Genomic DNA, 14,220 nt, shown 5'->3' on the forward strand with positions numbered 1-14,220 from the left:
CTACATCTTCGTCTGAAGGCTACTAGCAGTACACCAACTTCCAAGAAGCTAAGATGAGGGTCTTAAATTTATACATACATACCTTCTCCACCAAGGTCCTCACCTAATAGTGCCACTCCCTGGGCTGAGCATATACAAACCATCATAAAGTTATTAGAGTCTTGTCTGCATATAATACACACAGAGACACACAGGTTATTTTTGTCTTTATTAAGTGAATGTTTTCATTGACAATGTCATACATGTATATGATGCATTCTAATTTTTCCTGTTTGAATACCTTTTATATGTCTCTTATTCATACTAAATGTCTTCACATCCCAAAAAATTACATTCCCTCATCTGTGTCTTTTGCTTTGTTATTTCCCATTGATTTTATCCAAAGTTTTTTATATGAGCATGTGCTTGTATCTATAGGACCCTGCAGGGCTCACTGATGGATGCACAAATATATCCAGTGAGTCTCGTTCACAGAACATGAGAAGTTCAGTCCCAACAGACATATCTCCATCACAGCACCTATGTACATGGCCCAGGGAATACTAGAGAGTCCATAAAGACTGTAAGAGACAAAAACCCAGGAAGACATCAGTGAAGTCTTTTTGTAGAAATTGTCAAAGAAATGGCTTTTTAATTTTTGTGAGAAATAAACAGGATCTAAACAATGCAATATAGATGAACATATTAATGAGGAATGGCAATGTTTCCAAGGGTCCCATCTGTAGACAGAGAACTACAGGAAAATAATGACCATTAGAAAAAAAGGTATTGCTCTATCACAGGTATGAGCCCATTCATGGAATGCCCAATGCTGAGTGGTTAGACCTGTGATTTTTCAAATAAGTTATTATTGTACAAGTAACTCATGGTCTTATCATTGCAGGAGACATATTTACTGTGAACCTAGTAAGTTATGTAATGTATTTCCTTGGTTTATTTTTCACTTTAAGACTATGCAAAATTAATATGTAAGTGTAGCTCTAACAACTCAGAACAAATTCATCTCCTTTATGAGACAGAGTCCATTACAGGAAGCCACAGTTGGTGAAATTGCAGAGAACACCTAACTGGGTAGCTCTTAGCCCCAACTGATATGTCTACAAGGCAATTCCTGTACCTAAGGCTCAGGGAACATTGCAGAAGAGGAAGCAGAAAGACTAGGTGCCATAAGACCTAGAAATCTTGTGTAAGATTTTGTCTCCTAGAAAAGACAGGGAAACCATTTGGGTGCTACCTCAACAATATAGCTGCCAAAAGAAAACCTGAAGAGGTGCAATACCAGTAGATACAGTAATGTGGTAGAAGAATTTCTGTCAGTTCATCAGCCCTAAATGAAGAACAATAGACAACTAAGAAATGCTGAGAGAGGTAGAGTCACTTTTCTCTAGGGAGGGCTCCTAGTTTCTCATGCAATGTCACATGGTGAGCCTCAAAGTCATGAAGAAACACCACTACATGGACTAAGCAGAACGTGTTTACATATTTATGCACATAATAATCACATATATGTATATAACAAAGAAAATCAACTGATCATTTTGAGAGTGAGTAGGGGAAGCAGAATATGGGAGATGTTTAAAGGAAGAAAATGGAGAGGCCAGTATAATCATATTTTAAGCTTATGAAAGTTTGTGTTATGGAGGTAATATTTAAATTCTATTAAGGAATTCACATACAAATTGAAATTTAAACTGAAATGACATTAGACAAATAAAATAATTAGTCGTACTGAATGCAAAAATTGAAGAAGAAAATGAAAGTCTCCTAACAGTACATGAAACATTTGTAAATAGAATAGACTGTGCTTAAGATACATAATTTGGTGACTTTTATACATATCTACATTATGAATTACCTAAAAGCTCATAAAAACACAAAGCAGGAAATCATTATATATAAGCAAAACCAAGCACTGTAAGCAAAGATTGCTTAAAATATCAGTGGGTTCATTTTGTGTTGTCCATACCCTGCTGGGCCAGAAACTTGCCCTTTAGTTTGCTTTCCTAGCAGTGTGTCTTTCTTGGAAAAACTAATTTTTCTTTTGCAACTGTTTATCAGGTGTAATAGCTTCTGGTTATAGATGAGGTCTTGTGTCTACCTTGTCTCTCAGCACTGGGACATGATCTCACTTAGACCAGTACTGGCCCTGTGCATGGTGCCACAGTTTCTGTGAGTCCATATTTGCATCAGACACTTATGTCTGGAAACATAGTTTCTTTGGTGTCATCCTTCATCTCTGGCTCACACAATCTCTCCAACTCCTGTTTCTCTAAGTTCCCTGAGCCTAGAAAGGGCAGCCATTCCATTAAGGATTCAGTGTAGTCAGATCTTTTTCTTCACATCATTCAGTTATGAGTCTGTATTATTTCTCATATTATGTAAGAGGAAGTTTCTGTGATAATAGCTGAGCAAGACATTGATCTACAAGTCATTTTTTTATTAGTATCTCCTTTATAAAATCAGTATCACCCAGAAGTTGGCCTGTTTCCCTGGAATCCTCCATCTGAAGGGACAAGAGTTAAGCCTCTCCCTATCAAAGCTCAGTCTGCTAATCCTCTGAATTCTTACCCAAGAGCAGAAAACTTCACTGCATATTCCATTTCCCACCCATCTCTTCTGCATGCATTTCAGGAAGCCTACTGGCACCCGGGATACTAACTAAGCCTCTCCTCTCCCAAGGCCCTGGCCAACAACTTGCCTTATAGTACAACCAATAGCAACAAACTAACACAAAGACACAGAAACACACACACACACAATATAAAATGACCTTAATTCAATATTAGAAAGTTGACAAAGGCCTTTAAAAGTGAAACGAATATATCCCTTACAGAAATCACAATCAAATATGTGAAAGAAATTCCAGGCAGATGGGACAGCACATTTCATAACTTTATAGTTTCAGAAGAGTTTTGGTTCAGGAAGCAAATGCCCAGGTATGTGGAGAGACAGTAATTGTTTTACTGAAGAAGTATCTCATCATGAAACTCCCACCTTCTTCTGAACCCCAACTATATTTTCTCCCAGCACATTCTCTCCCGACAGTTCCTCAACATGAGTACTGGATTTTTTGACAGAAAATTTTGCATCATCAGATTCATTCCCAGACTGTGGCACCTTGAAAGATATATGTTTTTTTTCTTCATATTATCTTCTAGTTGTATGGTGGATCTGTCTCTGGCTGCCCCTGGACTCAAAGACCACAATCAGAAGGGCTATGAGGACCATGACAGCAATTCCCATCCTGACAAGATTCTCCATTGTGTGATCCCGGTTCTCTGGGGCTGTGGATTTAGACAAAGAAGTTACAGAAATTAGGGATGTTCAAAACTCCTGCAAGAAAACTAAGTGTCCACCAAGGGCCCATGTTTTATCTGGACAGAAGTCGGCTCTACTGTTTCCCATGCTATGACTTGGGATTTTCTTTATTGAACTGTCTTGGGTTTGGGCATGTTCTAGGAGGGACAGATGGTCTCAGCTGGTCCTGAGAATAGAATAAGAGGAGTAGAATATATGTGTACTTAAGAGACCTTATTGTTTCTTCTGAGTTCCACTTTACCATTTATTGCAGATGCCCACCATTCTCACCATAGAAGCTCATGGACTTCTGGGATGAATCTTTCCTGTGGCATAGCTGAGTCTGCTTTCTTATTCTTACTTCAATCTTTAGAACCACTGTGCTAATAGAAGACCAATGACATGCCAGTGAAACCAGTATATTCAGAGTAGAACAGTTCATTTCAGGCAGTGGTCCCCACATCACTGCTCTTAGCAGTCACAGAAGAATACAGTGTGGTTTCCCTGGTGAGCCCATCAAAGTTTTTACAGACTCAGATTCTCAGTGGGGTTTTTTGTTGGTGTTTTCTCCTTGGTCACAGTCAGATTTTTCCATTTCTCACTCGATTTGACCATTTTTCTTATCTCCCGCCCTCCCTCTCCCTCTCCCTCTCCCTCTCCCTCTCCCTCTCCCTCTCCCTCTCCCTCTCCCTCTCCCTCTCCCTCTCCCTCTTCCTCTTCTCCCTCTCCCTCTTTCTCTCCTTATGCCTTTCCCTGTCCCTCAACCTTTCCCTGTCCCTCTCCTTGTACCTCTCTGGGTGCGCCACACTCTCACCCCTCTCTCTGTGTTAATGCAATTGTGCCTCAGAAAATATAAGTGGATGGTAAGCCAGTGGGTTTTCAAACCTCTTAGTAACCCAAATAACAGGGCTAGTTCTTATTATGCATAGATCCAAGACTGACACATCTAAGATTTACATATTACATTTGAGTAACATCACTTCAATCCTAGGAGATCCCACACCCAACTTTCTCTTGTTGAGATAAGTGCACTAAGGCCTTGGAGAAGACATTCTTAGCTATCACCTTGGTAGTAAAGGTTGAACACATACACTCACATTTTCTCTATTTCTTTCTAGAGGGAAAGTTTGCAGAGTTCACAAAAAATACATTTTGATTGGAATTGGTGGAGCTTATTTTGCTTGATGTAAAGCTTGTTTTGGTGTAGTTCCTATGGTGAATTCAGTGTGATAGGGTTAAGTTATGGATTTGAATATCATTTGAACAGAAAGATAGTATGGAGGGTTTGTAATTATTACAACAAGGCTGTGTCTTCTCCTGGAGTCACCATGATCCATGACTGTACTGAGAGCAAGGATCTGACAGGGATTCTGTGAATACTGTTTATTTGAGGTTAAGAAGAAGAGGTTGGCCCTAGGGACCAGTTCCTGTTTAGGATCCTTTATCTTTCTGTGTCCTCCCCAAGATTCTCTGTCAACCTACATGAAATCCCTGGGTTCCATTAACAGGGAGTATAGTGTGCACCTCTAGAATGATTCAGATTAACCCTCACCATCATAAGGGTGAAGACCCATCTGACTGACTCTACAGCATTTCAAACCCTATGCTAGCTAATTATTGTTATAAATTGAGAATGCTGAGACACCACTTCAGTTCAGAGAGATCTGGATCACCTCAACTTGAACTATGAGCTCCACCATCATTGGTCTATTATGAGATGAGTATAGGTGAGTGCAGGCATCTAGAGCACCTGAAGATGCTCCTAAGTTTGGACGTCATGGAAATCAGAGAATCTTAGAATGAGCTAGCCTGAAGGGGCCGGAATCCTCTACCATGACTATTTGGAAAAACCCCTGCCTTGTGCCAACAGGCTATTGGTCAGACCCACTGCAGAATCAGGTTCTGGAGATGTCATTTGTCAGGAGAGGTCACAAGCATCACCAGCACAACTTAGACATGTGAACCAGGCTTCTCTCATTACACTGAGAGAAACAGCAGCCCAGAAAGGGAAGTGCTTATCCAAGGCAGGATCTCCTGAAGCAGCTGTATTAAGCCCATAAGTAGCTATCACCCATCTGGGCCTACATTCCAACAGAGACTTTATTGGCACTCTTGGGCATGACTCTATGCTTGTGAAATGCTTCTTTCTTAGAAGAATTTAAGGGGAGGTGACAGTCTGGGTTCCTTGCTCACAACCTTGTTCACATCATCCAGTGTGAACCTAAATGTCTCTCTTTAGGTGCTACTTTCTGTAGCCCAATAGTTAAGCCCCAGCCTCTGGGTGCCAGTAGCAGGGAGTGCAGTGAGCATGCCTAGAATGATTTGGGGTATCCCCCACCATCATGAGGGTGAACACTCATCTGACTGACAATCTGCAGCATTTCAAACACTATTGTAGCTAATAATTGTTGTGAATGTACAATGTTGGTTTCTCTTTTGGGATATTTGTTGGTCTCTCATACCTAAAAGCTGAAATGACTGAGAAATGAGATTTTTGATTACCAAGAGCTGTTTGATAAGCTCCTGTGTTTGCAGCACATTCCCTACATAGGTGCCTGATACTTATGGGCTGGAGGGATGGGCCTTTTGGTGGACAGCTGGAGGCTTCAGTGGGTCCTAGGAAACAGAACAAGAAGATGTTCTTCCTGCTGTCTGTCCTACATCTTCCCTGTAATCTCCCTTAGGACAGAGTGAATATTACCTGAAGCATCATTACTGGAATACAGTTCTGTGCTGACGAGTGCATCTTCTGACAAAGTCTTCCATTTGTCTTCTAAATCCCACCCAAGTCAAGAGTTCTGCCACAGTGTGGGTTGTGACTCATGCTGAGATGTCAGGATCTCCTCACCTGAGACTGTGAGCTCCACAGGGACACTGGCATGTGACAACAGGTAGAGAGATGAGTCTTGAGAACCATAGCACCTGTAGGTGCCTGAGAGATGGGAGGTCACAGCACTCATGGAGAATTCTGCCTGGAACTGCCCATCTTGGGACTTTGATTTTAGTCGCAGGGGTGGCTGGACTGATCCCTCCTTGGACAGAATGAAAGTGTCCACACTGTACACTGACCAACACAGCAGGGTCACGTTCTCTCCTGAGTGTACTGTTGAGTTAGGCTTCACTGAGAGGGAAGGAGTGACACGGAGCTGTCCTGAAGAGAAGAGGGATGATGAGAGGCTGGCTTCCTTGTTCTGAGTTCAAACTAGAAAAGATTCCACCTTGAGAACCTGTGTCTCTGTCTCTTTTCTGACTGAGCTCAGCTCCTACTCTTTTCTTCCTGCATGTTTTTCTGACTAAGATTCCTGTCTCTCATCTGAGCCCTAAGCTCCTCAGCTCCCCCATGAGATCCTGAGCAGAGGTCTGATTTAATCTCTGTAGAGAGGCCTGAGCAGAGTACCTGATTTAATCTATGTAGATCCTCACCTGTGATCAGGATGTCCAGGGCATCACTGGATGCTGACCACTCAGAGCTGAGGTTGTGTGCACCATAGCATCTGTATTGGCCTCCAGTGGAGGGGCTCACATGGCCCAGTGTGAAGTTGGCCATGGAGAGGCCAGTGTCAGTCCTCTGACTAGGGTGTTGCATGATGTTAGATTCCCCCACCTTGTACAGAGCAAATCTGTCATAGTTGATGTCAGAGGAACACTGCAGGATGAGGCTCATTCCAGGGTCCAGGATATGGTCTTGGAGAGTGAGCAGAGAGGGCTTCTTGGACAGTCCTAGAGGGAAAGTGACCGCTATGGACTGAGATTTTGTTCTACCAAACACTTATGCCCTCACATCCTGCCCAGCCCATGTCACAGCTTCTCCCCAAGCTGGGTTGTGATTGAGAACACAGGCTCCTCATTTAGTCCTCCTCTACCTGCAACTCTGCAGAGGGGCAGGCCATGGCCAAGGGCTTAGGGTCTCAGAAGATGACAGGTGAATAACAAGAAGGGACTTGCCTGAGATAAGTACTTGTTGGAGCTCACTGGGTACTGACCACAGCTGTGGGGTATGTTCATAATAACCATAACATCTGAATGTCCCTGTGTGGTTTGGGGTCAAGGGTCCCATAACAAAAAATGGCTTCATACAGTCCACTAGAATTTATATACTGTGTGTCCAGTGAGCTGATGAATTTCTGATCTTCCTTGGTGAGAATGAATTTATCATAGTCACTCTGTGAGGCACACTGGAGTGTCATGTTCCCTCCCATTGTCACCACAGGGCTAGGAAGTACTGACAGCATGGGTTTATAGTACCAATAGATTCCTAGGAGAGAAGGAGGCAGTCTGTCACATGTTCTCACACTGCACAATATTCTCATGGAACACTCTGTGGGAGGGGAATACTCCTGAGAGCAGAGCCTGGGGTTGAGAATCTGACTGTCCCCTCACCTGTCACCACCAGCTCCAGGGTGTCACTGGGCTCTGACCAACCAGCTGAGCTGTAACAATAACAGTGATACTGCCCTGCATGCTCTTCTGTCACAGAAGGGATGAAGAACTTGACCTTGTTCCCGGGCTCCTGTGATGTCTGTGTGCTCCAGGTTTCTGGGATTCCCTCCTTATTCAGAAAACATATTTCTGCATCCAGGTTCCCCTGACACCAGATGGTCATGGCTCCTCTGGAGGTGATCACAGAGCCTGGTTCAGCCTTGATGGTTGGTTTTTGGAGGTTCCCTACATAGAAGTAAGACAGAAGCACATGGGTGTGTTTGAAAGTGGTACAGAGAAAGTCCCACAGTGGATGTTGCTTTCTTCTTTTTAATTTATTCTTTTCTCATACAATACACAGGAAGACAGCCTCCCATCCTCTCCTCATTCCTAATATTACACAATCCTCCCCACTTTCCTTCATCTCCAGATTCACTGTTCCTCCATGTTCTTTCAGAGAGTAGAAGACTTTTCAGTGACATTTACTGAATGTGGCATAAGAAGATGCAAAAATATTAGGCACATACCCTCATATTAAGACTGGACAAGGCAAACCACAAGGACCAAAAAGATCCCATGTGTTTGCAAAAGTGTCAGAGACATCTCCACTCCCAGTGAACCTAAAGCAAGCCAGGTGATTGTGCAAACACATTTAATCTGCAGACTCAGGAGATAAAGCCAGGTGGATCTCTGAGTTGGAGCCCAGTCTGGTCTACAGAGTGAGGTCCAGGACAGTAAACCTGGCGTACATAGTGAAATACAGCCCCCTGCAGCCAAACAACAACAACAACAACAACAACAACACAAAACCATGCCAAACAGTCACAGCATGTATGCAGAGATCCTAGGACAGACCCATGCAGACTCTGTGAGCCCTGATGATTTGGGCTTAGCTGGTTCTGTGTTCTCCTGGCTGAGTTCTCCAGGTGCCCTCAACCTCTCTAGCTACTACCATCCTTCATCTCTGTTCTTCCAGATTTCCTGAACTCTAGTGGATTGTGCTAAAGCTGGTCCAGATTAACAGAAAGCCTCATGAAGAACCATCTCCCTACTGGGAACTCTGGGCTTTGCTGTCACCCTCAGCCTTTCATTCCGTGTCTTGGGTCTAAATATTTCCTATGGTGTGTGTCAAAGTTGTAAAGAGCCCTGGATCCTCACATACACACATACCAAGTGCTCTCTGAGCGACTGTATCATTTCAATATCATTCTGTGGAAATGGTGGGTTTTTTTTACCTGAGACCAGGAGCTCCAGGGGTTCACTAGGCTCTGACCACACCTGTGGTTTGTTCTTGTCATAGCTGTAGCATTTGTATATCCATCTCTGGTTGGGGCTCACAGGGCCCACAGAGAACAGGGCCTGGAACTTCCCAGTAGAAAGGTTATACTGTGAGTCTTGCTTCCAGAAGAGCTTCTGTGGTCCTTCTACCATCAGAATGAAGCCGTGATAATACTGCCTGGACTCACACTGGAGGGTGACATAATCTCCTGAGGTCACCACACGGCTGGTTTGGGCTGAAAGGCTGGGTTTCCCGTAGGCTCCTAGGAGAGAAGGGGGAATGAGGTAAATGTCGTCAACTCTCATTATCCTCCTTGGCTCCTCTGATTTGGAGTGTGGGTGGGTGGGCATTGCTGTTAACAGACCCAAGTCTAGACAGTGAAACCATGAGGTCTGGGACCCTGTGTGTTCTCTCACCTGTCACCACAAGCTCCAGGGGGTCACTGAAGTCTGATGATTTACCCTGGGTCTTGTAGGAACATTGATATTGCCCTGCAATTTGCTGGTCTACATACGACAATGCGAATTTAGTCTTGTTTTCTGGCTTCTGTTGGTTGTTTGTGACTATTGCATATTGATGGCCATTTTTATAGAACATGTACTTGTTGGCTCCAATGTTCGCATCACACAATAAGGTCACTTTAGTCCTCATTGAGACCACAGAGTCTGGGTGTGCTCTGAGGGTAGGCTTAGGGAGGGACCCTGCAAGTAACAGAGAAGCTAAGATTCAGGACACTCACCTTCAGATTGCAGTCCGTAACCCCATGGCCTTCCAGCCACCCCCCCGCCCCCCCAGACTAACACATGTGGTGTTTTCCACCATCACTGCCCAGTCATGGCTCTTGGATAGGAAGAGAAGAGCATTTCAGGAGAGCTGCAGACACACTCACCTGTCAGTACTGGGATCCAGAGGCCCAGAGTCAGTCCTGGAAGAGAGTTCTTTGTAAGAGATTTGTCCCTAAGGCTGAGCAAGTCCTCTCCTCTGCAGAACTGCCTGAGACCCTGTGGTCTCCTGATGAGTGCTGAGCTACAGGTCCTGATCATTTCTAGATATCAGTGTCCCCTCCCCGTCTTCACATCTCACCAAGACAGAGCAGGGCTGTGAAGGTGAAGGTCATGGCATCTCCTCTCAGAGGCTGCAACTGTGCTTGAAGGCAGAGCTACAGAGCCTTTCTGAAGGGATTGGAAACAGGGTGTGGCCTTGGAGGCAGGGCTGTCCTTTTGATATGGTCACATTTCAGCAGCCCCACAGGAAGTGGAAATTCTCTCCTCAGACTCTGTACTCTGACTTCCTCAATGCTGTGACTAGGCCAGGCAGTAGACCCTCTGCAATCAGGTCTTACACAGATGACATTTCCTCAGCTCACCATGTCTGCCTCACCTGTGCTCATCACTGTCAGAGCCATGCTGTAGCAGACACGTGTGAACATTTCACACAACAGTACAAATTTAAGTGCGGTTTTGCTTTGTTCCTTTTCCCATTTTTACATGAAATATTTCCTTTTTTCAACATTTTTGATGTTTCTGAGTAGGGTCCTACTGTGTATAACTGCTTGGAGTGAGATTTACAGCCTTTTTTTTTTATAGTCTCAAATGATTCATTAGCATTGGGCACTATAATTTCTGTTTGTTTTTTTTCACATTTGGATTTTCCTGTACAATTTTAGAGATTCACATTTCTATTTATTTCTGTAGTGTTTATTTTTTGTGTCAGCATATTTGTTTGTATATGTACATGCATGTGTGTCAAAGCACATGTGTGGAGGTCAGAATATAATTTCAATAATAAATTTTTCTTTTATCATGTTGATCCTGTCAATCAGAGTCAGGTTAAGTTGGCAACAGGCCCTTATATACTGAGCCATGTCACTGTCCCTACACTTATTATCATCGTTTTCCTGAGTCTTCTGCTGAGTCAACAAATTATGTGGTCATGAGGATGCTGGTGCAAACTGCTCTCCAGGTTTATTTGAGTTGTTTGGGATAATGGTTGTTGGTGTCTGAATATGGCAGGATTCCTGCTGAATTTCAGCACACAGTGGTGCAGGCATGGGCAGCCTTTGTTAGCACCACTGTATTATTGTGTTGCAGTTGTAACTGAGAATCTGGCAATGGGGTTGCTGGAGGATGACAGCACATGGGCCAGCACCAAGTGCTGTGTGGATCTTTCTGGATGCTGTAGTCAGCCAGGGTTGTGTCTCCCTCCATCTGCTAGTGGGAAATCTCAGCAGCTACTAGAGATTTTATGACATGACTTCTTGGTCCTGGATCTCAGTCTTGACATCCTCAATGGTATCACTAAATTCAACCTCAAAAATGATGGACTTCCCCTTCAGTGCCTTGCTAAATATTGACATGTTCATGTCTGCATGGTGGCACAGTTCAAGAGAAAGAACTCAGTAAAATTATATTTTTCCTGTTTATTTTTTTGTGTTAGGGATTGATGAAACAGCCTCCAGTGTTTTAAGCACATACTCTACCAGTGACCTACAGAACAGTTTTACTCTGTAGTTTTCAATGTTTTGTGTTTTAATTTTTCTCTGTTATCTTTTTTCTATGTTGATGGGTGTAGTTATCTTTGTGGTTGTATTGAGACAGTCGCTGGTATGTAGTCCTGGTTATCCTCGACCTGGTTATGTAGACCAGTCTAAACTGGACCTCATAGAGATTTCCTCCCTATGCTTCCCAAGTGCAGGGATTAGAGATGTGGGCCACCACGATGAGTCTTGTGTTTACAATTTAAAGTTTCTAAAATTTTATTCCTGTATATATTGTGTTAATTGAGTCTTCATCCCTTCATCTTCCCTTTCCCTTTTCCTGTCCATCTGCTTACCCTCCTTACTAATCTGGATTTCTTTTTGGTTCTTCCCGTGAAATTCTGGTTTTTAAAAATGTGCTACTCAATCCCATGAGAGTTCTCATTTTTCCATTACATTTAATAAATTTGTGTATTCTTTTTTCTTTTTTCTTTTTCTTTTTTTTTTCCTGTGTCCGAGGTGCTTCTTGATGTGAGTGCATCTTAATCCAGAGACCTGTTCTGTGACCTGCAGTGGCCTGTCCTGGACAGTGTTGTAGGTGCTTTGTGGGTTAGAAGGTTTTTGCACAGTAGTGCACTTGGTCTGAAGTCGTGAATGCTTGTGGTTTTTGCCAATGTCTTACCTATATTCTGCATAGATCTTCTGTCCAATGTCAAAGTGGTTACAATGGTCTGAGTTATCTCATTGTCCGACTCTTCCTTAATGTCTGACTGGCTATGTTTTCTGTGGGTGTTTCTGTCTTAAGGATTTAATTTTATATTTATTTAATTTACAGGTATGAGTATTTTGCCTCAAGTGTGTGCATGTCTGTGTGTCTGTGTGTTGGTGTGTTCACCCGCACGCGCGTGTGTGCACACGCAACATGTGTGTGCCTTGTATATGTTGTATTTAGAAGGGAACACTGGATTCTCTGGGACTCAAGTTACCAGTGGTTGTGAACCATAATGGGGTGCTTTGGCTTGATCTCAGGTCCTCTGCAAGAGCAATCAGTGCTCTTAACCATTGGGCCGTCTCTCTATTTCTGAGTATATCTTCATAACATTATTTTTTGCCAATTATCTGATTTTTTTGTCCCCAGGTTATCATATTTTTCTTCTGGTGTAACAAGTGCATTACTCCAAATCTCATTGAAATTTAAGTTTATGTCTGATATCAGTCTTTACTAGATTACCATCTCTGTTTCTTCCTCATTTTTAGAAATCAGTTGTTTAAAATGTTAAGCCCGGGGTTTTGATTTAACTCTTTCTCAAACTATTTCCTCTTCCATTGCCCTTCAGACACATTTAATTATCTGTTCTTTCCTTCTTGTATTCAGAAAAGTGTGTGCTATCTTTACATAATTAGTCAAACCTTTAATGAAAACCAACTCTCTCTTTTCCAGGAACTCATAGGTTCCAATATCTCATAACCTAAGGGTGGGATCTCTCATTTTTCCATCCCCATGCTGGCTTTAGTGTGTATTAGGCTTTTATTGGTCTTTACATACTGTCACAACACTGTGAGCTCATCTGTGCAACCTTTCAGCAGTGTTCAGAGAATAGTCTTCTTGTAGTCATCCATCACCTCTGGGTCTTAAGATTTTTCAGCCTCCATTTTTGTAATGATCCCAAGCTAAGACTGTGTTCTCTGAGGAAAATCTTCTAATTCAGCATCACTTTGAAGGATGGGCCCAGGACCAACAAGTTACTTAATATTTTCCCATTTTGCTTCTGAACCTAGAAATCATCCATGTTGTTTATCATGTGGCTGTCTATATATGTCCTCTATTAAATGAGAAATGTGGTAAATTAATAAAGTACTTGTTTGGTTTCCTCAGAGGCCTGGGTTTGATCTCCAGCTCTGCATATTTCTGCATATTTCTGATGTGATGGCTCATATCTGTGATTTCATTTTCCACCTCTTAGACTTAGGAGGATTAGAGTTTTAGGTAGTTACACAGTGAGTTTGAGTCAGCCCAAGATTTATCAGGCCATTTCCCATAAAACCCCAAAAAAGTTCCCTAGTGTATGTGATGGACAGTATTAACTATAGTTTATGCCTGGGTTTGTCTTCAAAACATTAATGATCAGTATATTTACTATATAAATCCCAGACTTGAAGTATATGCCAATTTTCTATATCCTTTTTGGTTTTTGTTTTTGTCCTTTTTTGTTTTGTTTTTGTTTTTTGTTTGTTTGTTTGTTTATCAAATTCGAGACAGTGTTTCTCTGTGTAGCTCTGGCTGTCCTGGAACTCACTCTGTAGACCAGGCTGGCCTCAAACTCAGAAATTCACCTTCCTCTGCTTCCCAAGTGCTGGGATTAAAGGCGTGCACCATCGCTACGCTACTCGGCTTCATGTCCCTTTCTAAAGGGCAAATTTATTTTATTTTATTTTTATTGGATATTTTAGTTACATTTCAGATGCCTTCCCCTTTCCCCAATTCCCCTCCCTAGAAAACCCCTATCCCATGGCCCTTTTTCCTTTTTGCTCTTACTCAATTTTTTAAAAATGTTAATCAAAGGCTTTATAAGTTTGGTAATGCTCAACCAGAAGTGTAGCCCAATACCCAACCTAGATATATCAACTATCTTTGACTGGTGGAGACACGTGAACATCTGTTCCCATGTCCCTCCTCTCTTTCTCTCTCTTTCTGTCCCTCATCATCTAGCTTCTCCTCTTCTTCTTCTCCTCCTCTCCTTATTCCTTC

The 14,220-nt window shown here is 42.6% G+C and overlaps 1 pseudogene across 1 annotated transcript; it reads right to left on the reverse strand.

Moving 5' to 3' along the window:
* Nucleotides 1–1,810: 1,810 nt before the first annotated feature.
* LOC143440882 (paired immunoglobulin-like receptor B) lies at nt 1,811–10,173 on the reverse strand (annotated as a pseudogene). The gene is made up of 9 exons (XR_013108224.1): nt 10,079–10,173; nt 9,885–9,920; nt 9,412–9,696; nt 8,952–9,257; nt 7,678–7,962; nt 7,243–7,552; nt 6,721–7,017; nt 6,146–6,448; nt 1,811–3,284 (listed from the first exon to the last, which is right to left on the reverse strand). The product of XR_013108224.1 is annotated as a paired immunoglobulin-like receptor B (transcript).
* Between the last annotated feature and the right edge of the window lie 4,047 nt (nt 10,174–14,220).

Source organism: Arvicanthis niloticus, chromosome 30, assembly GCF_011762505.2.
Source record: "Arvicanthis niloticus isolate mArvNil1 chromosome 30, mArvNil1.pat.X, whole genome shotgun sequence".
Classification (NCBI taxonomy): domain Eukaryota; kingdom Metazoa; phylum Chordata; class Mammalia; order Rodentia; family Muridae; genus Arvicanthis; species Arvicanthis niloticus.